The following is a 24,274-nucleotide window of genomic DNA, read 5'->3' on the forward strand; positions in this document are numbered from 1 at the left end:
AGAGGAATGCAGAAGGTCAGATGATTGTGGATTTTGCGAAAAGGATGGACATGGCTGTGGTGAATACGTATTTTAAGAAGAGGGAGGAGCATAGGGTGATGTACAAGAGTGGAGGAAGATGCACACAGCTGGATGATATCCTATGTAGGGGGGCCAGTCTGAAGGAGATTGGAGATTGTAAAGTGGTGACTGGGGAAAGTGTACTTAAGCAGCATAGAGTGGTGGTTTGTAGGATGATGTTGGTGATCAAGAAGTGGAGGAGGAGTGTGAAAGCAGTGCCAAGGATTAAATGGTGGAAGTTAAAAAAGGGTGATTGTGAGGTGGAGTTCAGGGAAGAGTTAAGACAGGCACTGGGAGGCAATGAAGAGTTACCGAATAGCTGGGTAACTACAGCAGAGCTAGTAAGGGAGACTGCTAGGAAGGTCCTTGGTGTGACATCTGGACAGAGGAAGGAGGACAAGGAGACATGGTGGTGGAATGAGGAAGTACAGGAGAGTATACAGAGGAGGAGGCTGGTGAAGAAGAAGTGGGATTGTCAAAGAGATGAAGAAAGTAGACATGAGTATAAGGAGATGAGGCGCATGGCAAAGAGAGAGGTGGCGAAGGCTAAGGATAAGGCATATAGAGAGTTGTATGAGAGATTGGACACTAAAGAGGGAGAAAAGGACCTGTACCGATTGGCTAGACAGAGGGACAGAGCTGGGAAAGATGTGCAGCAGGTAAGGGTGATAAAGGACAGTGAGGGAAACGTACTCACAAGTAAGGAGAGTGTGTTGAGTAGATGGAAAGAGTACTTTGAAGGGCTGATGAATGAAGAGAATGAGAGAGAGAGAAGGTTGGATGATGTGGGGATAGTGAATCAGGAAGTGAAGCAGATTAGTAAGGACGAAGTAAGAACAGCTGTGAAGAGGGTGAAGAATGGAAAGGCTGTTGGCCCAGATGACATACCAGTGGAAGCATGGAGGTGCTTAGGAGAAATGGAATTTTTAACCAGATTGCTTAATGAAATTTTGGAAGGTCAGAGGATGCATGAGGAGTGGAGAAAAAGTGTTTTGGTACCTATCTTTAAGAATAAGGGTGATGTGCAGAGCTGCAGTAACTACAGAGGGATAAAACTGATCAGTCACAGCTTGAAGTTATGGGAAAGAGTAGTGGAAGCTAGGTTAAGAAGGGAGGTGATGATTAGTGATCAGCAGTATGGTTTCATGCCAGGAAAGAGCACTACAGATGCAGTGTTGTTGGAGAAATACAGAGAAGGTCAGAAGGAGTTGTATTGTGTCTTTGTGGACTTAGAGAAAGCATATGACAGGGTGCCTAGAGAGGAGTTGTGGTATTGTATGAGGAAGTTGGGAGTGGCAGAGAAGTATGTAAGAATGGTACAGGATATGTACAAGGGTAGTGTGACATTGGTGAGGACTGCGGTGGGAGTGACAGATACATTTAAGGTGGAGGTGGGATTACATCAAGGATCAGCTCTGAGCCCTTTCTTATTTGCAGTGGTGATGGACAGGTTGACAGATGAGATTAGACATGAGGCCCCGTGGACTGTGTTGTTTGCAGATGACATTGTGATATGTAGTGTGAGTAGGGACCAGGTTGAGGAGACCCTAGAGAGGTGGAGATATGCTTTAGAGAGGAGAGGAATGAAGGTCAGCAGGGCTAAAACAGAATATATGTGTGTAAATGAGAGGGAGGGTAGAGGAATGGTGAGGATGCAGGGAGTAGAGTTGGTAATGGTGGATAAGTTTAAGTACTTGGGATCAACAGTTCAGAGTAATGGTTAGTGTGGAAGAGAGGTAAAGAAGAGAGTACAGGCAGGGTGGAATGGGTGGAGAAGAGTGTCAGGAGTGATTTGTGACAGACGGGTACCAGTAAGAGTGAAAGGGAAGGTCTACAAGAGGGTTGTGAGACCAGCTATGTTATATGGGTTGGAGATGGTAGCATTGACGAAAAGGCAGGAGTCAGAGCTGGATGTGGCAGAGTTAAAGATGTTAAGATTTGCACTGGGTGTGACTAGGATGGACAGGATTAGGAATCAGTATATTAGAGGGTCAGCTCAGGTTGGACAGTTTGGAGACAAAGCAAGAGAGGCGAGATTGCATTGGTTTGGACATGTGCTGAGGAAGGATGCTGAGTATATTGGGAAAAAGATGCTAAGGATGAAGCTACCAGGTAACAGGAAAACAGGAAGGCCTAAGATAAGGTTTATGGATGTGGTGAGAGAGGACATGCAGGTGCTTGGTGTGACAGAGCAAGATGCAGAGGACAGGAAGAAATGGAAACAGGTGATCTGCTGTGGCGACCCCTAACGGGAACAGCCGAAAGAAGATGATGATGATTTTATTTCATCTCCTCCTATTTTAACAGTTGGTTGTTGAGCCTCCTCTACCTCTAACCTTGGCATATATAATTCTTCTATATTTCCATTTGTATTTTTTTCTTGATTTTCACATTTCTCTGCTTTATATGGATTTTCATAACATTTCTGAAATGTTTTTAATACCTCAACAGGATCTCTGGTTATTTTCCTTGTTATAGGCTCCCTAAGCTTGGGATTAGCCCTTTCTACTTTCTGTTGCCTGAGCCGTCAGGCTAAAAGTTTTTTTGCTCTGGAGTTATAATCAAAAATAGTTGCTTAACAGCATTCTTTCTCAACTCATACATATTATTCAGATACTCCTTTATTTTCTGTTTTGCATTCTGCATTTGCATCTGTTCTTGTTCTGTGAGATTCCCCTTATTCTGCAATACTTTCACTTTTGTCAGTCACTAAATAAAAACGGTTACTTCTTAACCATATTTGTTTTTCTTTTATTTTCACACTGTTTTAAACTCCATTAATTTTATTCCACTCTCTAGCTGTAATTTCAAAAGAAATTTCTGTCTTCTCTAATTACTCCCAAATAATTTCCACTACCCATTCCTTAAATTCCTCTTTTATAACAGATAGGTGGGGAATCATCGTCTCATTTTATCTCATTATCTTGCATTTTTATGTTGGGTATTAGTAGTGCATAATCTGAAATATTTATTGGATACATATCAAATCTTTCAGTTAAATGCATATGTTGACGTGAAATATAATTTCTGCCTAGCCTAGCCCAGTTTTTGTACCCTGGGGAATAATATGTAAATTCTCTCTGAACGCCTCCTACTACTGAATTCACATCTTCCATACCAAATATTTTCATAAATTTCTTCAAAAATCATTTTCATAAATTTCTTCAAAAATCGACCATCCTCTGTTATATATTTTCCCTAATTCAAATTAGAGACCCTACTTATAAGTAATATTCCCTGCTGAAAGCTGATTATCTCTCCAAGAATTTTCTTAAATTACATCGTAGCAGTTTTAAGTGGAGTATAAATACCTGCCAGCATAATTCTCCTTCCTTGCTAGTAGACCCCTACTACTATAAATCTACTATTATTATCGTTTTTACCCCTCTTCTATCACTTTTGGAGCTTCTCTCAGATTTAATATAAGCACTACCCTTTTTCTTTGTCCCAGATATTCCGCTGAATATCTATCCTGAAATTCTTTCTTTATCAAATTTACATGCTTAGTTCTTTACAAATGTGTGTCCTGTAACATTACTGTTTGGACTCTGCATTTTTTAATATGGTCCACTACTCTTTCTTTTTTGTATATATTTATAAGATCATTCACATTTAAAGATAATATTTAAAGTGATGTCATTATAAGAAGTCATTCCCACCTGTTATGTGTAACAACAACTTTTTTTTTTCAAATGTGTAGTTTCAGCTTTTGTGTTGCTTGCATAAACTAATGTTTGGCAGGCTGATCTTTTATACAGTTGTTTCTTGTCATATCCATTTGAACCCGTGTCACATCTTACAAGGCTTTTTGTTTTAATGAAAATCCTCAAACAATAAAACAAACACACCCCCAAAACACCCACTAGACCTATTAAATCAATACTAACACACAAAACTATGTACATATTCAAATAATGAAGGTTAATCCTACTAATAGGAACAATTGTCCCAGATCGACAGCCACATTCACAGGCTTGAATTATAATGAAAGTTATCCATGCTAAGATGTATAGTATAGCCTGTGCTTCTGCTTGCTTTAAGTGCTGTCTGTTTTTGTCTTACCTTTGCTCTGCTCTCAGATGTAGAAAACAACTTCAGTGCTTTCAGAAAACATCATCTCCTAGCCATTGAAAGAAAGAAGACTTCTGTTTTTATTGCCCCTCATCAGATTGTCTCCATAGAAACCTGAGAACCAGGTACACAGCTGCCCTTCACCACAAGCCTTCCACATTGTTCTACGAAAATGTATGTGCTAGAAGAAAACTTATCATTTTATTCAGTGTTCTTTTATTTATTTCCCCTTAAAACTTGTTATTAAATCAGGCCAAAGGGCCTTAATCCAACTATTTCCCTATGCAAAAGTAAGAAAAAGCGTATACATTTTTCTTGTATCATACTCTTTTGTCTGGGTGTTTTTCTCTTTTTACATTGCAATGCCTGCATTTTTTTAACACTGAACAAGAAGAAAGAAACAATAAATGGAAAAATGGGGCATCTGTTTACTTTAGTATCTCTATTACACACAAAAATAACTGAAACAGCTTGATAATATGCTATGTAGTATAAAAATACCATTAACAACATTTTATTTTACTTACAGTTAATTCTTCAACCCTCCCCTAAATATTCTTCAAAACATTAATGGCATGAAGTAGGGCACATGCTTTGGAGTCCACTACAAGTTTAACAAAGTCAAAAAAGTCCTATATTTCCAGGTTTTCTTGTTCCATCATATTTCACAAACGTAATTGATACTTCGTAATCCCACATTTATTCATCAATTTCCGAGCTGCTAGTTTTCTTCTTGTTGATCTCCATCTCCCATCTCCAGACTCTGGTAAATTTGTAACGCACTGCTGGTTCTTCTAGTCAACTCTTGTGCTTTTCTCTGTCTCTCAAGCATTTTCCATTGGAATATTAAAAGAAAGATTTCACTGGCATAGGCTCTCTATCGGTTTTGTTATCAGAAGAATAAGAAGCAAAATTCCTTTCTGTTGGATAGCTTACTGGACAAACTTTTGTATTTCTTCCTTAGCATATTCCGCATAAAAAAATTATTTTGACCCACCAAGAAAAAATATTCTGAAAATAGATGAATACAGCAACTTGAATTTTACACCTGCTTCTTGACATTCCCTGATAGCTGGAATAAATTTGCTTATCTTCTGCTTGGTGTACAGTGAGTAATCATTCTCCATAAACATTCTGCTGCCTACCACTTTTAGCACTTTGTCTTTCTGCCAAAGTTTTGTCATAATTAGTGCCATCTGCTGATAGGATCACAGCCAAGTTTAGCACATACGCACAATGTGCCCTTTCAGTTAACAACTCCTGTTGTGGAATACCAGTCCAGTTTCATATTTGTGGTTTCATAAAATGAATACAGTATGTTTGCTCCAGTATCTCTGGTACCGCAGAAAATCTCAGATTATCCTATGTGCTCTGCCCTCTTACTCTACCATTTTTTGAAACATGTCCTCTCGAGTAGTTCCATATTCAGCCAGCCTTTTCTTCATTTCGACCTCTGATTTTTGCAGTTTTATCTGTTCATCTAAATATATTTTTTTAAAGATTCTTCCATATTTTTCAGCCTTGTGTTATATGAGTTGATATACTCCTTCATTGTTTTTTATTTTTTTTATTTTAATCAACTCTGAGCAGATTTGACTTATTTTCCCTCCAGTTTATTGGAAGTCATGTCTTGCACCAAAGTTGGAGCTTTAACTGCTTTTTGCTGAACAGCTGCAGGATGCTTCCCAGCCACGGTTTTCTCCTCACCTTTTGAGATTGTTTTTATTTCAGGTTCTCTGAATTTCTTTTTTGCTGGCATCTAGGCAGTGTACTTTATTAGCCAATTATTGAAATGTACCCAAAAAGGCAGTTTCACTGTCTGTCTTTTTCTGAGTTTCTGTTTTCACACTGAGAAAGCTAAAAGTGTGCACCCATCTTGGAAGCCTCCATTCGAAAGAGCCTTGTCTTTCTGGATGGCATATTAGGTGGACTTTAGAAGCATTCTCAAGACATCTATTTTGTCCTATGCACATACTTTTACAAAAACATTACAAACTGTATTCATTTTCAAAGTCAAGGACAGGCTTTTCTAGGAGCATACCTCAGGGGGTCCTGGTTAAGCTATGGCAGTCTACCCACACTGCTGTAGCCTACTGCAGCAGTGAGAGCGATGAGCATAGTATCATTGCATAAGTTGCACTTAACGTAACAGCACACATTCAAATTCCCTCACTGCTGCAGTATTTGGGGACTACTTAGGTAGACTGAAATTTCAGTTACCCGAAATCCATATAACCAAGATGAAAAGGCTGACAGCACCAGAACAACGACGTCCCAGAACACCGACTTTGCCACTCCAGGTAAGTAAACTCTTGGCCATCCTGTTTAACTTTAACCCTTACCCCTGCGATAGTGTGATCTTGGAATTGGTATATTTAGAGGGGGTGTGGGGGGGGGGGGGTTTGATTTCCTTTGGTTTATGTTTTTTTTAGGATGGCCAAGCATTTGCTTACCTGGAGTGGTAAGTCAGTGTTCTGGGATGTTGGTGTTCTAGTGCTGTCAGCCTTTTCGTCTCAGTGATATGGATTTTGGATAAATGAAATTTCATTCTACCGAAGTAGACTCAGTAGTTGCACCCTCCCTTCCCCCCTTTTCTTTATATAGTTACTTTTTTGAGATAAAAGTTATGAGTTCAGTTTGAGTAGTCTGTCTCTCTTTTTTTGTGGAGGGGCAAGAAAGTCCTGGAGAAACTGGTGCCCAGACTGCTGTTTTCTACCAGTGGATCTTGAGACACAGCAGCCTGGGCACATGTGTTGATGGGAGCCAGAGACTTTATTTATTTATTTATGTGACATTTGTTAACCGGTTAGTCCATTTTCAGTGTACACCGGAGGAGAAAAGCTCCAAAAAGTTCACAATCATGTTAGGTTTATAAGCATAAGAAAAATGAACAGTTATACATAACACATAATAATATCATTAGAACAGTTAACATCATTACATAATTGTAGATGAGCTACAATTAAAAGGAAAAAATAAAATTATTTATTTGGTAAAAAAACATATGGTACACTTACAGTATTTAAACAGAAAGAGACATGGTGCTAACATAAATTAAAAAGATTTTTAAACCATGGACTATGTGTCGAATAAAAAATCCAGAGATAAAATGATATAGAATTACAAGACGGACAGAAGAGGTGGAAAGAAAAGGGGGAGAACAAGAGATTAGATGAGTAAAAGGTGATGATAAGATAAAGTTGTCATGTGGGAGTTAGACATGAGCAGGACCAAGTCTTTACCATTGAAGACTGGCTGGTTGTTATATCCTGGCAGGATATTTATTTATTTTACATTTGTTGACCGGGCTAGTCTAGCTGGATACATGTCCATTTTCAGTAGAGGCCCGGGGAGAAAAGCTCCATGTGCAAAACAGTATAGATAAAAAACAATAACAACATATAAAATGACAAAATAGAAAAGAAGAGAAATATAATAATAATAAAAATAAAAGATACACATTTTTAAATAAGGTCATGAAAAAGTCTAGAGAATAATATGATAAAAACATTTTAAGTAAGGTTTTGAAAAAAGTCATCATAGAATATATACAATGTATAGTGTGGAAGGCAGTTACCAATGTTGATAATAAGGAAATATATGTGAAGACTTAAGAAGACTTATGAAGATTAAAGTCCCAGGATTCAGAAAAAAGAAAATATAAATAAAAGGTTAGAAAGTGAATGGAAGTTGATGCAGGTGGTTAATGCTAGAGGATAAAGCAATTAGTCAGGGGTAATACAGGAACATAACCAGTGTTTTTTGAGATGAAGCTTGAGCTTCTTTTTGAAAAGTGTATGAGAGGAGAGAGTTGTAAGTTCAGTAGGTAGTAGATTCCATAGTTTACCAACGGTGTTACAGAAGAGGGAGTCACCTGCTAGGTTATGAGCTCTACAGGTGTTAAACAGTAGTTTATTAGCTGAGCGTAAGTTTTTAGGATTATGGTGGGGGGTAAGTAGTCTTGAGAGAATAGGAGTATTTGAGGGTTGATACAAGCTTTTATGGGCAATAGTAAGCTGAGAAAGATGAAGATGCTGATGAAATTCTAACCAATCAAGTTGTAAAAAGGTTTAGACAGTAATGAGTATGGTAAGGGGAGGCAGCAGCAAATCTAGCAATGTTATTATATGATACAGTGAGCTTGTTAATGTTGGTTTTAGAAAGGTTTGTGAATATGGGTGAGGCATAGAGTAGAGCAGAGATGAGATGAGTTCTGGCTATAGCAGTCCTGGCTGTTGTAGTGAGAAAAGGTTTGATTCTATAGAGGGATCCAAGTTTCTTGTTGACAGTTTTTATTGTGGTGTTAGTATGTGTGTCAAAGTTGAGGTTGTTGTCAATAGTTATTCCTAGGAGCTTGGTAGTTGGGTCTGGAGAGATAACAGTACCATTGTTGGATGTAAGTGAAAATTGTATGGGGGTGGACTTACGTGTTGGGGAGAAGAGTAGCAGTTTTGTTTTCTTGGGATTAAGGAGGAGGCAGTTAGTAAACCATTGTTCCACAGTATTAAATGCATTCTGGGTCAAGGTTTGCAGTTCAATTTGAGAGGTAGCTGAGCAGATAATGGTGGAGTCATCTGTATATTGAATGCAGGTAGAGTAAGGAATTGCTGAGTGAAGATCATTAGTGTAGATGGAAAATAGGAGTGGCCCTAATATGGAGCCCTGAGGGACACCAAGGGATATAGGTAGGAGATTTGATAGATTATTGTGCCAGAGTACTGCTTGTTTCTTGTTATCAAGGTCAGATTTGAACCAGTTGATAGTTAATGGGTCAAGGGACAGAGATTGCATGATATGCAAGAGCAGCTGGTGATGAACCATGTCGAAGGCTTTGGATAAATCAACAAATACTGCTGAGGAATGAAGGCCATTGTTACGATTATTGTTAATACAATCTGTAAAAGATAGCAGGGCAGTGGTGGTACTATGGTAAGGTCTGAAGCCATGTTGACAGTTAGCCAAAAGTTTATTTTGGAGCAGATGGTTGAGTAGTTGTTTCTGAATACACTTTTCCATATTTTTTGCGAGGGGAGATAGCAAGGCTATGGGACGAAAATTAGAGAAATCATTTGAGTTCCCACCTTTGTGTAGAGGAATGATATAGGGAATCTTCCAGATGGACGGGATATTTCCTTCACTAATGGTTCTATTGATAAGAATGGATATAGGGTAGGCTATAGATTTAGCACCTATTTGAAAGTATTCTGCTGGGAGTTGGTCAGCTGAGGGGGTGGAAGGTTTAAGTTTACGTAGTAGAGAGCAAATAGTGGATGTGGGCACTGGATGGAGTAGAAAGGAAGGTGGAGGATTTACAGATGAATTAGGAAGGTTTGCAATGTCTGGTGTAAGATGACTAGCAAGAGACTGGATGGCATTGGTAAAGAAGGAGTTAAAGGAGTTGGCAGTGTCAATGGGATTATCTGGATTAGAGCCTAGAGGGTTAGGGGTGACTGATTGTCCCGGATGAAGAAGTTTGTTAATGCTTTTCCAGAACATTTGTGGTTTATTAACATGGGTTTGCTGTATTTGGAGGTGAAAGTTCTTTTTATCTAGTACAATGGCTTTTTTAGTGTCATTTCTTAGTTGTTTGAAAATTAAGTGATCTAATGGGTTTTTTGTAGAACGCCATTTAACCCAAGCTTTGTTTCTCAGATGGATTTTATGCCTTGAAGTGTTTGAGAGCCAGGGAGCTGGTTTAGCTGTACATCTAATAGAACGTAGTGGGGCATGGTGGTTCAGGATGGATAAGAATGTAGAATTAAAATATGATACTGCTTCATCAAGTGGAAGATATTTTAGAGGTGTCCAATTGCATTCTTTAAGTTCTGTAAGGAATAGATCATGATTAAATTGTTTTTTGGAGTGAACAGTTCTGGCAGTATTGGGATGTGTAAGGTTGGTTTTAGATCTAATAAAATAGGTTAGGGAGTGGTCACTTAGATCATCTGGGAGGGTTCCTACTTTGTAGGAATGTAGAGGATTATTAGTAAGTATCCAGTCCAGGATAGTTTCTTTGTTGTTGGGCTTGTGCGTTCTGGTAGAGGAGTTGATAGTTTGAGTAAAGCCATATAGGTTGATATGGGCAGAGGATGTGAACTATTACAGGACTGCCAATCGATATTCAGGTCACCTAGAATTATAGTTTCCTGTGGGAGGTTGATAGCAAGCCAATTCAGGATATTTTCGAGGGTGTTAATATTGTTACCAGGTGGTAGGTATAGGCAGATGACATTAATGGCTTTATTAGGGTTGACCTGAAGTTTAGTGATCAGAATTTCAGCTTTGTTGTCTAAGGGTGGGTTGAGGTCAAAGGTACTAATTTGTAGTGTGGTTTTATGGAGGATTGCAACCCCTCCTCCCTTTTTGGTAGTACGGTCTTTTCTAATGATATTATAACCAGGAGGGGTGACTTCATTGTCTTTGATTGTGGGTTTAAGCCATGTTTCAGATAGGCATAGGATATCAAGTTGGTGGACATCTAGTAGGGCATGAAGGTGTGGGATTTTATTATTAATGCTGCGTATATTGAGATGCGCTATGAGGAGAGAGTTTGCTGGCTTGGAAGGGGTTATGGTGCTACTGTTAATTGGGGTATATTTGTCAGTGGTCGAGGTATGAATAGGCCCAGGGTTTGGGTGTATATCTCCATCAAGTAGGGTGTGAAGGTGAGTAATGTGCTTATGATAAAGTAGTTTGTAAGAATGGCTAGGTTGTTTTTTGTTATTGGAATGATTATATTTAATGGGTGTAAGTCTGTGAAATTTGGGAACTATGTAGATGGGTGAGGATGTAATATTTAGAGAGATTGGAATAGTGTCAATTGTTAATGTAGAAGTATATTTTGCGGGAAAGGGGGCGGAGGAGTATAGTGGTTGTTCGTATAAGGTTAAGAGATAGACAGTAAAAAGAGAAGGAAGTAGTGTGAGAATGAGAAGTAGTTGAGTTGATATAATTCAAATAGTTATAGGCTGCCACAACAGTGAGGAATTCAAGCAGTTATATACGTGTGTGTGTGTGTGTGTGTGTGTGTGTGTGTGTGTGTGTGTGTGTGTGTGTGTGTGTGTGTGTGTGTGTGTGTGTGTGTGTGTGTATGTATTTGTGTTTGTCCAATAGTTGTATTGCCGAAACAGAAATTTGCTCATCTTTTGACTGAATTCCCATTTCATTGATCACTAAGTTAATTTTTTTTAATGTTTTTATGTTTGAGATAATCAAACAGTGGGAGAAGAGAATATTTATTTTCTCCCACTGTTGTACGATCTCAGAGTTAGTATATTTAATAGCAGGGTGTGGAGGAAAGCAAGGGGGGGCTTGCCTCCCACAAAACACACTTATTTTTGATGTTTTCTTTGTTTGATGATGAAGATATTCAAAAATTCAAGCCATTTAACAGTGGCTTAATGAACTGCATTGTCTACTGAAGTGTATATGATCACATTATATATATATATATATATATATATATATATATATATATATATATGTATATAGCTATAGATATGTACCAAACATGGAGCATTCTTTTTATTTTTGGAGTGCATTGTAACTTGCTTATGGGTTAAAAAAGCTCATTACAAATACACTCAGGTTGTTTATGATTCTGTACGACATGTTTCAGGAAATGTCATTTTTAATATAAACTGTGTGAAAAAAACTGGTGATTGATTCATACTGGTCTTTGTGCAGAGGGATGCTGTGTGACTGTGGGATGTCTGACCAGAAGAAATGAAGTCACTGCTGTTCGATATATATATATTTAGCAATTAGTTGCCAGCTGGGTTCTCTGACAGGTTGCTATGGCGTACTCAAGGTTTGTATTTATCTGAGGGCAGGGACACCTATCAACACACAGACAAACTGATATATTTTCTAGGATATACATAGAGCTGAACTCTTACCAAGTCTGTATTTTCTTGTGAACCTCTGCAGCCTTCCACTAAAGTGGTGTAGTTTGAAAAATTTGTCTGCATGTAGCTCGGTGTTCTGCATGTATTTTACTGTATTTGTGAACAGTCAAGGAACATTCTTCATTACTTTATAATCCTGCCAAGCTGTCTCCGATCCTTTCTTTAAACATGGGTTCATAACATAAAATTGTTTCTTTTTAACTAACTTAGAATATTGACTATTAATTAATGATTTTATAGAAAATTTTCAAAGAGTTTAGATATATTTTACCTGCAGATTTGCCCTTCCCCATACCCCTTCCTTCCTTTTTTGTTTCTGTTTTTTCAGTAAATCTTTATTTACCAATAACTGAAGTATATATTATTTTTAAAGTTAAAAAGACAGCCAGAGTGAATGTCTTTATAATTTGAAAATAATTGAGTGTTACATCCTCTCACAGCTTGTGGACTTTTTTTTTTTTATACTTAGATCCAAGTTTTTAGACCTTGCTCAAAATCTGTCATGGCTGTTCTTTTTAAAAGAAAAACACATTGGCAATTGTCTGAATGGTGCAATTAGCCTTAATGTTATAGAGATTTTAAGAAAACAATTGCAAGTAAACAGATGCCAGCAGGTCTTGTATATTTTTCTACCCTGTAGTTTTGTCTTCGGTAACATTTTTGGATCCCACTGTGATTTGAAATGCTAATTACAGTTCAGAATCTAAGCAGTCTTAACCTTCTTCTGTCTCATGAATGTGAGTATTCCAAACAACAGTGATATTCTGGTTTCTTTTCCCTCCAGACTTCACTTCAGATGTGCCATTAATGTCGAAGTGACCCATTTATCTGCAGCTGTCAACTAAAGATACTCTGATTTCCTGCTGCTGAGATTTCAAGATAAAGCAGTTGTACTTTGTGTGGATCTATGCTGTATGTTATTAGGTAAGTGTATATTTTTTTTTCCTTTTCTCGGAAAAGAAAACTGAAAAATGGTGCTTATTTTTGCTCTGTTTCATTCTGTATTTTAAGACATTACCATCTTCACGTTACATAAAAGGCATGTTAAGTGAAATACTGTAGAAGTTCAAGCCCAAAGGTCAATGGTGAAATGCATGTTTGAAGGTGCTTGTCTATGAATGATATGAGAGACTGATACGCAGAAGTTAGAGCAGAAAAAATGTGCCGTCCTGCATTAAGGTGTGTGACAAGAAAACTGTACAATTAGAATTCACACACGTTTGTGTAGATACACATTTCCTTATTCAGACAGTATTTGGCCAGGCTTCTTTGCTATGTCTAGAATGAAGAGGAATGTTTTCACTGATCTTTAAGCTGCCCCAGTAATGCTGAAGGTTTTAATTTATGTACTACAGATGCACCTGTTGTTAAGGCTTTGGTAATACACATTTGACTTTCATGTGCAACATACTCCTAATCTAGATGCATCTGTGTCCTGTAGCACTATATTTATTGTCTAGTCTCCCTTGCTAAAATGTTCTTTGATGCACCACAGCAGCTACAGCTTATCTTGTACTATTTATTTTAGGCCTCTGGCTATACTGCTGAACTTACTGTATGTTACTGTTGCTACAGTTTCCCAAGAGAAAATATAAATACTTGGCAAACACATTGCTTCCTCTAATCTGTATTGCTCATTTCCTCTTAAACTTGCATGTGTAATTAGAATGAGAAAGAAACCACTTTTGGTAGTTTGTCTTGAAAAATGCAGCTGACTTGCATGCATTCAGTTTTATAAAATTCAGGAATTTATTCTACAATTCCATGTATACTCCTGTTAATATGAACTTTAAGTTTTATTATTTTGGACAGTAGTTTACAACTATCGTGGAGGTGTAATCATAGCATCCTATCAGCTCATTTTCCCACACAAAATCCTGGTGTGGTTCAGTGAGATTTACAGTAATTTGTAGAAAACTGGAATATAGTAGTTAGTAAAAATTGTGTTAGAAAACTGTGACTATACATCATATGTGAATTGTAATGGCAGGTATCATAGGAGCAAATTCAAAGTGAATTTAGTGGAAATGAGGCTTAGTGGACAAGTTAAACATGAAGCAATTCTTACATGACACATTGTGAATTGATGTAAGAAACTAAGGTCAGTAGGACAGGTTTTCTGCCAGAATGAATTTAATTCTGTAAGAGGTAAGCGAGATAAAGAAAGAGATCTGTACACAGTGGTCCCAAAGTTGTGGTCCAGTTTAATGGTCACTGGCACCCAACTCTGAGATATAGAGGGATAAGATCCTGCCTTCAATCCAGTCAATCTGAGTTCAGTTAGCCAATCTGGTGTTGATAGAGATGGGCAGTGGATAGTAGGAAGAGTGGCTTTTGCTGGAGTATCCATCCTGGGGGAGAGAGATGGTGGTCCTAGTCCCTGTACTGATCCCATGCAAGCAAAGTCTTGCACAATTCCAGTGGCCACAGGACTGGGGACAAGGACTAGGTGATTGCAAGATGGTGATGGTAGCACCTCTCATGGACAGAGTATACAATGCCACCATAGCGATGCCAGTGCTCAGCAGGGATAGGGACTAGTCCAGGAAATCTCCCACTATGGCTGCCTGTATGACAATGAAAGATCAGTGGTGGCAAGTAAATGGACAGCAACTTAAGATACTCACAGGTGCTGATGTCAGCCTGTTATCCATTTGAAAGAAGGCCATATAGCATGCTGAATTGTTCATCAGTTTATCTTATCAGTGCTAGTTTGATTTATCGGGTGGCGTTACATTACTAAACTCATCTGAGAATTTCCATTTTCAGCCTTTACCCAGTTACAGTAAAAGCCACAAAATGATATAGTAATAAAAATGTAGTGGCCATTGGAGTGAGCCCATTATTATAACAGGAGGTTAGTAGCCTAACAGCCCCAGGGCCCTTACAAGCCTAGCCAAGTTTAACCCTTGTTCCCAAGGGTGTCTGGTTCAAGCAGACACTAAAATCAGCACCTAATTGCCCCTGTTCAAGATGGACATGGGTGGAACCCCTGGAGTGAATTTCTGGTTGCACATCAAATCATCCAAATTGCACTTAAATAGGGCCAACAAGGGGCTTTGTTTAACATGAATAGAAAGCTTGTTCCAAAGGTGGGGAAACCTGTGTGAGACAAGTCTCCCTCACCAGCAAGTTCTGTTGATGTCACATACCAGGTTAAGGTCCTTTGAGTGAGTGACCCATGTGCCATTTGACTTGCAAATGTGCAGCATTTCCATTAAAGCTGGGCCAGAGATTGCTCTATATGCAAGGCACAGGTCGCTTCTAAGCGGTCTGCACGACACAGAGTAAAGTGACAATGATTTCAGTCTGCCTACATAAGATAGATCTTGAAGACCCTGAATTTTCTTTGTAAGGAAACTCTGTGGTCTCTCCAATTGCTGTAAGTGTTTTGAAAGAAACATACCAAAGGGAGTGTTGTACTCTATTATTGGCCTGATGAAGGAAGAGTACAGGGGGGTTATAACTTCTTTTTTTCTGGAGGCAATGTCCTTACTTATGAGATGAGTAATATAAAATGCCCTTCTTACCACTGTGGAGACATGCTGATTGAAGTTAAAGTTGCTGTCAACCTGTGTACCCAGATCTCTCACCACATCATTAGCAATACCCTAAGCTCACAGTCAGTGGTGAGAAATCTGGGACTTCAGCAACAGCGATGTTCCTTGTGCATTTTTTTGCATTGTGTTTAAGACCATGACTTTGGCACTAGTCATTAGTCTGTAAGACCTTCCTGCAGGATGTTGACATCGCTAGGGGTTTCAATGATCACTCCCAGTTTGCAGTCATCAGCAAACTTTGTCAGCCACAGTCCTTTAATTTTAGCCTGTACTTTGCTGAAGTAGATTCTGAAAAGTAGGGACTCCAGAACTGATCCCTGTGGAACACCACGGGTTACGGGTCTGCTGGAGAAGGTGGAGTCCCCTATTTTGACTGTATGAGTTCTATCAGTGAGCCAGTTTGCAACCCATCTGCCAATATATGGGCTGATACTCAGCTGAGTGAGTTTATCAATGATGCCTGAGTGGGGGATTGTGTCAAAGTCCTTGGCTAAGTCTAGGTGGGCTGTACGCACAGATATGCCCTCATCTAGGGCTTTGGTGACTGTCTCTAAGAAGTCCACCAAGTTAAACAGGCATGATCTCCCCTTGACAAAGCCAAACTGGGCGGGGTCAAACATTTGGAGATTTCCTTTATCTATATTAATAAGGCCCATGATAATTCATTCTATTGCCTTGCAAATAAGGCTGGTCAGGCTAATGGGTCTGTAGTTCCCGGGGTCTGTGGATGCACCCACGTTCAATGGTGATTCCAATTCCTGTTTTAACCCATGTAGAACACAGCCAGACATGTTGTCTGGTCTTATAGAGGCTGTGTTTTCGGCATTGGAGAGGGCATTTAAGACCTGCTTCTCTGAGATATTAGGTGGGGTATAGGTGTTAGGGATAATTTGGGGTATATGTGGCGGGGATAGGGGAGTGAAGTTTTTACTGATCCCGTCAGCCAGCAGGTTTGCTATATCCACAGGTTCTATATATGTGGTAATGTTGACTCCGAGTTCAGCACAAATCTGGGCCTTAACTTTGAAGTTATGGATGTAACTAAAGAATGCCTGGTGCTGGTCCTTAGTTAGGGAAGCTAATTGGATTCATAGTTAGTGGAGGACTTCACTAGGAGTCTTATTTGTATGTTTAAGTTGAGAATGGAGCATTTCCAGTTTTGAGAACGTTCCTTCCTGCTCTTAGACAGCAATTTCTTTCTCCTATTGTATAGACTATTAATGGCAGCTAGCCACCAGGCAGGTTTGTTTTTCATTGAAGGTCTTGCTTTGGTTCTATCAAGTACAGCAGAGTTAATACAATTGTACAGGTACTTGTATATAAAGCATTGGTGTATAACTCAGCATATGTATCTGTTTCCTCAGTGGGGGTAGGGGCTATGAAGCAATTTATGCCATCATGTAAGAGGTTATAATTGGCCTTGGAGAAGTTATTTAGTCTAGTTGTTGCTAAGGGGGGGGGGGGTCTTGTGTTATAGTTACTTCTAGTGAGACTGTTTTGTGGTCAAAGCTCACCAGAGATGGCCACACATTAGAGGTGGTGCTGCGGTTCCCCCATGTTGGTGAGCATCAGGTCCAGGATGTTTGAGCCCCTTGTGGGTGTGTCAACCAGCTGATCCAGGGCATTGGAGTTAATGAAGTCCAGGAACCTTTGGGCAAGTGAGTTAGAACATGTATAATTCACCCAGTCCATGGACAGGTAATTAAAATTACCGAAAACCAGGGTGGATGGTTGTATCTAGATTGACTCAAGTAGATCCAAGTAGGCTGAGTGGATGTCCTGATTCATGGAGGGGGTCCTATAGCTGGCAATGACCTAAAGATGGGTCATACCTACAGTCAACTGCACCTGAATTAATTCAAGGGAATCATGTTATTTAACCAATCTAGTGGTGTATTTATCTGTAATGAGTATTGATACATCACCTCCTTTAGTTCTCACACCTTCAGTTTGTGGTCTGAACGTGTGTAAGGAAATGTAATGTGGTATAGCTGGGGTGCTCTCGACAGCCTTAAACCAGGTCTCAGTGGCTGCACAAATGTGAGCATCTTCCAGGGTGAGGACTGCTTCCAGTGAGTGCAGTTTCTGGTTTAGATTTGACCTTGAGGTTGTTTTAGGAGGGTATTTTTATGTCAGGAATTTTGTTCTTGTGACATTGCCTAAGTAGGCACTATGGGGATGGCAAGAGCCTTAGCCAGTAACCGAAATCCCAGGGGTGACAGATGACCATCTCTGGCAAAGCATTGAGGTCTGGTGACCATGTCATCCCAGGCTGACAGATATTGGATCCCCATTGAATAACACTCGAAACTAAGCCAATTGTTGAAGTCAAAAAATTTTTGTTTATATTCAAGTATCATCCTAGGCGAAGGTAAAATGCTGCTTAAGGCTAGGGACATACCTGCCTGAGACACATAATCCAAGAGCTCAGTCATGTTTCTCTTCATATACTCCAGTGAGGTACATCTCAATTTGTTCACACCAACATGGGCTATGATGGAGTTTTAACAGTAGCTGTTGTTGAGGGACTTGAGGGCATGTGTGATATGGCAGATCCTGGCACCTGACAGACAGCTGACCATGACCTTTTCCTTATCCAGCCTGATGAGAGGGACATCTGTGTGTCTTACAGTTGAGTTGCCTATGACTAAGATGTTTGTTTTTGTGTTATGCCTTGGGGCTTGACTGGTGAGACACTGGTTTGTGATAAATTATGTGTACTATGTCTTGCAGAGGGATGCATTATATGAAGTGTGCTTGTGTTTGGGAGATCTCTGATGTTTAGGTAAGCTTCTCGTAAGGACCTCCGCATATGTAGGTTTATGTATTGTTGGCTTGGTAGGTGCAGGAGGTGAGGTGTGCATGCTGACAATCTGCATAGTATCAGATGAACTGACTGGTAAGTGAGAGAGCCTGGATTCTAGGTTCTTGATATAGCTGCATCTCACACATAATGAATTTGTGTGAACTAGAAGTGGGTTGTCAGTGTACATGAGGCAATTGCTGCATTGCTTCAGATGCCCATGTCGACCAGGCTGGCTGGAGAAACTGTGGGAAATTGTCCGTCCATAATGCTAGGTAAGTTGATGTAGTCAGAAAACAGGGAGAGGACAGGAAGGAATAGGTAAAGTAGAGGGCAGGAGAATTGGACAAAAAATATGAAGGGCTAGTGGGTAGGATCTGTGTTGGTTCCTCAGGAGCTTCACTGAATGTACAAGACTTACCAAGGCTTGTAATCTAGAAGATGAGTGAATTGTGAGTTTCTTGTCCTTTAGGAAATGGAAAGCAAACCTTTTATCTTTATCTAGGTACAGCCAATCAATCAGATTCTGTAAAGTTGGGGGTGATATAAGGCTTCTGTTATAAATGTGTAGCATAATGAATCATGTCCCATTATAAGAAATTGGTGTTGGAATATCCCTCTGGTACATCATGGAGATATAACTTAGCACTGTGTGTGAACAAGCTAAAAAAAAGCTAAATAAATAAATGTGCATAAATCAGCTAGCAGTGATGAGAAAAGCTGATGAACAATCCAACATGTCATATAGCCTTCTTTTAAATGGTTAACAGGCTGGCAGGATCACCTTTAAGTTACAGTATTTATTTATTCCAGTTTGATGACCGGGGAGGTCCACTGGGCTCAGGGAGCCCGTTTTCAGTGGAGGCCCGGGGAGAAAAGCTCCGCAATACATGGTTTAGTTACAAAAATTATTATTTATAAAGATAAGTTCAGTATTGTAGATATCTGAATGTTTGGAGTTATAAATCATTGTATCTGCTATGGTAAAGTGTCATAATTCTTTTAACAATACTATTCAATATACACGACTGCAAGGTTCATGTCTTTTGCATATTCCAAATGTATTTTTCATGTCTGGTTGCTTTCAAATTCACATCATGTTAAAGCAGTGAATCATAAACTTCAGTTGTTGAGCTGATTGTGTTTATTGTGTATGTTACTATACAAATAATATGCATACTTTAATGGTGAAACTGCTTCTCTGTTTGAAGTAATGTCTTTTTAATCTTTCAGACTTGAATCACTGACTTTTAAATTGTGTCTAATTACTCATATTGTTTAACTGAGGATTATTTTCTTGTGTGTGTGTATGTGTGTGTGTGTGTGTGTGTGTGTGTGTGTGTGTGTGTGTGTGTGTGTGTACACTTAAGGATTCTGGACAAAATAATTGGGATAAAGCATACCCCCAATAATGCTTAGGTAAAATATGGCTGTGCCATTCCTATTGCATTTACATTACTTCATGCTTTCTGTATGTATCTGTTTTCAGGTGCTGTGGCTGACAAGGAATGTGGATTCCTTCAAGTTATTACGACGTTTCCTATCCCCAGTCCACATATCTAAATTACTTTTAAATTGTAATATGTTAGTTGATTGATGCACACTCCAGATAACAGATTCCATAGATTAGTCTGAGTCAAAAATGCATCTTTTTAGTTCATGTTACTGCTACAACAAAATTATAAAACCTTTTCTTGTGTTCAGTGTACTATCAGATATATATTATACTAAAAGTTATTGGAGCAGCAGACCATTCAGTGGCTTGTTAGCTGTACACAGTTTGCCCTTAAGCAGTCTATGCAATGTACTATACAGATTAACTCTAAGCAGAATGCATAATGTACTATATAGATTACCTCTAAGCAGAATGCATACTGTACTATACAGTTTACCTCTAATCAGAATGCATAATGTACTATACAGATTACCTCTAAGCAGTCTGTATAATGTACTATACAGACTACCTGTAAACAGTCTGCATAATGTACTATACAGATTACCTCTAAGCAGTCTGTATGCTGTACTATACAGATTAACTCTAAGTAGTCTGTACAATGTAATATGCAGATTACCTCTAAACAGTCTGTATATTGTACTATACAGATTACGTAGTCTGCATACTTTACTGTACAGATTAAGAGTATAATGTCTGTCAGTATGAATTACCTCTGGAATTCTCTGAGCGAATTTCCTCTGCATCAAGTTGAGCATTTATATTCATACTTTGAATAAGCACAACAAAAATCCATTATTTTCCAAAACTGGGCCTGATCAAAATAATTTATTTATTGGCCATCATCAAATTAATGTCTATAAGACAATCACTATATATCAAACCTCATAAGGGATAATTATCCCTGTTTTTATAAAGCTAGACAGTGAACTATAGCACCTGAATATAACTCATCTCTAGATGATTCTGAGCCACATTAGCTTATGATTTAAATTAGTTCTGGAAAAGCCTCAAGATCAACATTGCTCTGACACAAATTCTGCTTCTGGCCTCACAAGTCATATACAACTCTTGTCTAGACCATTTTTTAAGTAAATCTGGGAAATCTAAACTCTGAATTGGTTAGGCCTACAAAGAGAACACCTAAACAATTCCTGTCAGAAGCACAAATTAAATAGCCAAATGTAATACCCCCTAAAGCACTTAAGTCCTCACTAACTGATGCAGTTTTAACATACCTCTGACCAAGATGTTCTCAACATTATTACCTAATAAGCTCACTGACCACAATGCAGTTATGTTTTACTGGTCATTCAAAACTCTGAAACAACAACCAAGAACAATTTCCACATGATCAGTCAACAACTCCACATAACAAATATTAAATACAGAACTTGCAGCAATTAGGATATTATTTACCATGACAGCAACTTGAACATTCATACATACTGCCTTTCTCAAAATTTTAGAGCAAATACAAAACTGACTCTTCCCTCTCAGATAAATAAGAATTAAAATTACAGCATACCCTGGCTTACTCTGCACATCCAAAATGTATTAAACCAGTGTGACCTAGTCACCTTTGGAAAGCAGACCAGTGCAACACTACCAAGAAAATTCAACTTTCATATGTATTTTTATCTAATGTAATAAAGACTTAATCAGATCTGATAAGCCATTACAACATTTGACAAACGCATTTATTATTAATTTGAATATTTTTGTTCTTTTAAAGTGTTTATTTATTTATTTATTTGTTCTTTTAAAGTGTTTTTTTATTTATTTGTTCTTATACCACTGGATTTACCATTTTCTTATTTGTATGGTACTACCAACACAGTTATTTACTTTGACCATTGCTACAAATGCTGCAAAACAGTAAGTATAAGAAACAAGTACAAATCATACATAGGTATCCCAAAGCAGTTCTGGAGGGTTTTGAAAACTGTGACAAATGACTGGAAATCCACCTCATATAGTCATGCTTTCAACCTGAGTTATTTAATAGCATAAAAAATCTTATATGCTGAAACCAAACATGCCAAATACTTTATAATTCACAGTTGCACAGTGCCACAAATTTAGAAACTGTATTTATAATTTGTCACTTCCCACCATTCTATTTGAAGGCCATTTCCTCAAAGTAGATATTACAGCAAATAGAGAATATACTGACACAAGTCAGTTAAACCCTCAACACTGCACCTAAAATTCATCCCAAACTATACACAGTGTATGTTGAAATGTTTGCGACACATTATCAATTTAATGCTTACTATGAGCATAATCCCTTACTGCTAGAAACATGCAACTGTAATTCCTATTCCCAGAGTTAAAAATCCCTGTTCAGTGACAGACTACAATCAGTGTATTATGCCCTCTAGCTGAAATAATAGAAAGGTTAGTGTGCAGCCTGTTAGTGGAATATATCCGGAAATATGACTTACTTTTAGACAGACAGCATAAATTGTGAAACAGATATAACATGAGCACAAGCACATACACACACACACACACACACACACACACACACACACACACACACACACACACACACACACACACACACACACACACACACACACACACACACCTGTGAAAAGCTGGCATAGATTACTTGCTCTACCAACTTTGCCTAGACTATAAGGTAGATTCACTGCCACCAGTCATTTACCATTGGCTCTTAAAATGGTATTCAGTTATGCTGAGTGAGGTTAATATTAATACAAATGGTCCCACCAGGACACAAGTGCTCTTCAGCAATTGAATTCTGCTTGCTGAGGCAGTCAAGCAACTCTGCAGTCTGCGGCTACCACCCCACCCATACAGTCTAAGAAGGAGTCAGTACTGTAAAACTAAAAAATATAAACATTTTGAGCCTGAAGAGCAGGGTCAGTCCACCCAGGCATTCTACTTGTATGTGTTATGATGGTGAAGCTTTAACATTAGCAGTGTTACTTAGTAGTTCTCAGCTTGCTAATAAAACTGACTGTTGTAGCCTTGTGCCCCCCCCAGCTAGTGCAGTAATCCTAACTGTCCAATAGACAGTATACATTTAATTCAGACCCTTCCTCTCTTCTGTGATTAAATTAACCCTCAAGCAGCCGTCTCAGTGCTGTCTGCCTTAGTTTGTATCACTTGGAGGCCCACCTGTTTATTTGCATCTGTATACATTCCCCTTCATTACTAATGTATCTCCCTTCTCTAATCTGTGCACAAACTGGCTGCTAATAAGCAAGTCAATGTGAAAACACACTCCCAACCGTAATACACTTTGCTCTCTCTTCTCTCCTTCACTTTATAGGTAGAGTTTGAATTATTACTCACCCCCTCTGAGGCCTTCACTGATAGATTTCCACTGCTTGCCTCTCTGGTTTGGCTGGTTTCTTTGCATTGCACTTGGTTTACACCCCTTGTGCTCTCCCCCTCCCCCAATACTAAGTATGCATTAGATTCCTGCTGTGCATGGAGCCATCTTTAGATTACTAGTCTCCCACCAGGGCACAAGTGCTCTTCAGCAATTGAATTCTGCTTGCTGGCAAGCCATTAGACCTCAGGAATTTGTTAAAGTGTTCAGATTTGTAAAGTAACACTTTCTTTTTGCCGCCCATTACTTTTGTCCTGGTGGGTCAAACTCTGGAAAATATCCTATGTTACACCCATACATAAAGGTAGGACCTCCCCTGAACTTAATAACTATAGACCCATTGCTGTACTCTCCCCCCTGGCCAAAGTCCTAGAAAAATGCATCCATACCCAGGTGCTAAAATATCTCCTAGACAACAACATCCTGTCATCTACTCAACATGGCTTCAGACCTGCCCATAGTACCACTACAGCTCTCTTCTGCTTTACAGACACAGTAAACCATCTGAAAAACAAAGGCCTGTAGGTGTTAACTCTTTTTTTGAATATGTCCAAAGCATTTGACACAGTCTCACACCAAATCCTGCTAAACAAACTAAACCAATATCACCTATCAAATTTCACTCTTACCTGGTTCCAAAGCTACTTAACTGACAGGTACCATGTTGTGAAATGGGAAAATTCTCTCTCTCCTCAGCTGCCCATAACTATAGGAGTCCCACAGGGTTCTATCTTAGGACCACTACTGTTCACAATCTTCCCTAATGACCTCCATTCCTTCACACAGCATGCATCTATCATTCAGTATGCAGACAATACTACCTTAATCTCTGCTGCACAAAATATTCCCACCCTCCTGCAAACAACTCAACTAGCATTCTCTGACGTTGAAAACTACCTTGTGTAAAAGTGTGATAGCCTTTTCTGATCATTTGTAGTTGTTTAAAGCTGTTTTAAGTGTACTTTTTACTGTTTTTGCCTTATCTTTTCAAAAAAACAAAACAAAAAAAAAATTCCTTGTTTCCCACCTTTCTAAGCTAGTATAGTCCAGTTT

At 38.8% G+C, this 24,274-nt stretch overlaps 1 protein-coding gene across 6 annotated transcripts in view; it reads left to right on the forward strand.

Moving 5' to 3' along the window:
• Positions 1 to 24,274, forward strand: part of SYTL3 (synaptotagmin like 3) — a 1,329,495-nt gene that overhangs the window by 629,898 nt on the left and 675,323 nt on the right. For all 6 annotated transcript variants that reach the window (XM_044061986.1, XM_044061992.1, XM_044062018.1 and 3 more), the window contains one exon: positions 12,823 to 12,962. The gene's annotated coding sequence lies outside the window, so the exon portion shown is untranslated. The remainder of the gene's footprint in view (positions 1 to 12,822; positions 12,963 to 24,274) is intronic.

The sequence above is a fragment of the Protopterus annectens genome, chromosome 1.part0, assembly GCF_019279795.1.
Source record: "Protopterus annectens isolate FY-2018-M chromosome 1.part0, PAN1.0, whole genome shotgun sequence".
In the NCBI taxonomy this organism is placed as follows: Eukaryota; Metazoa; Chordata; order Ceratodontiformes; family Protopteridae; genus Protopterus; species Protopterus annectens.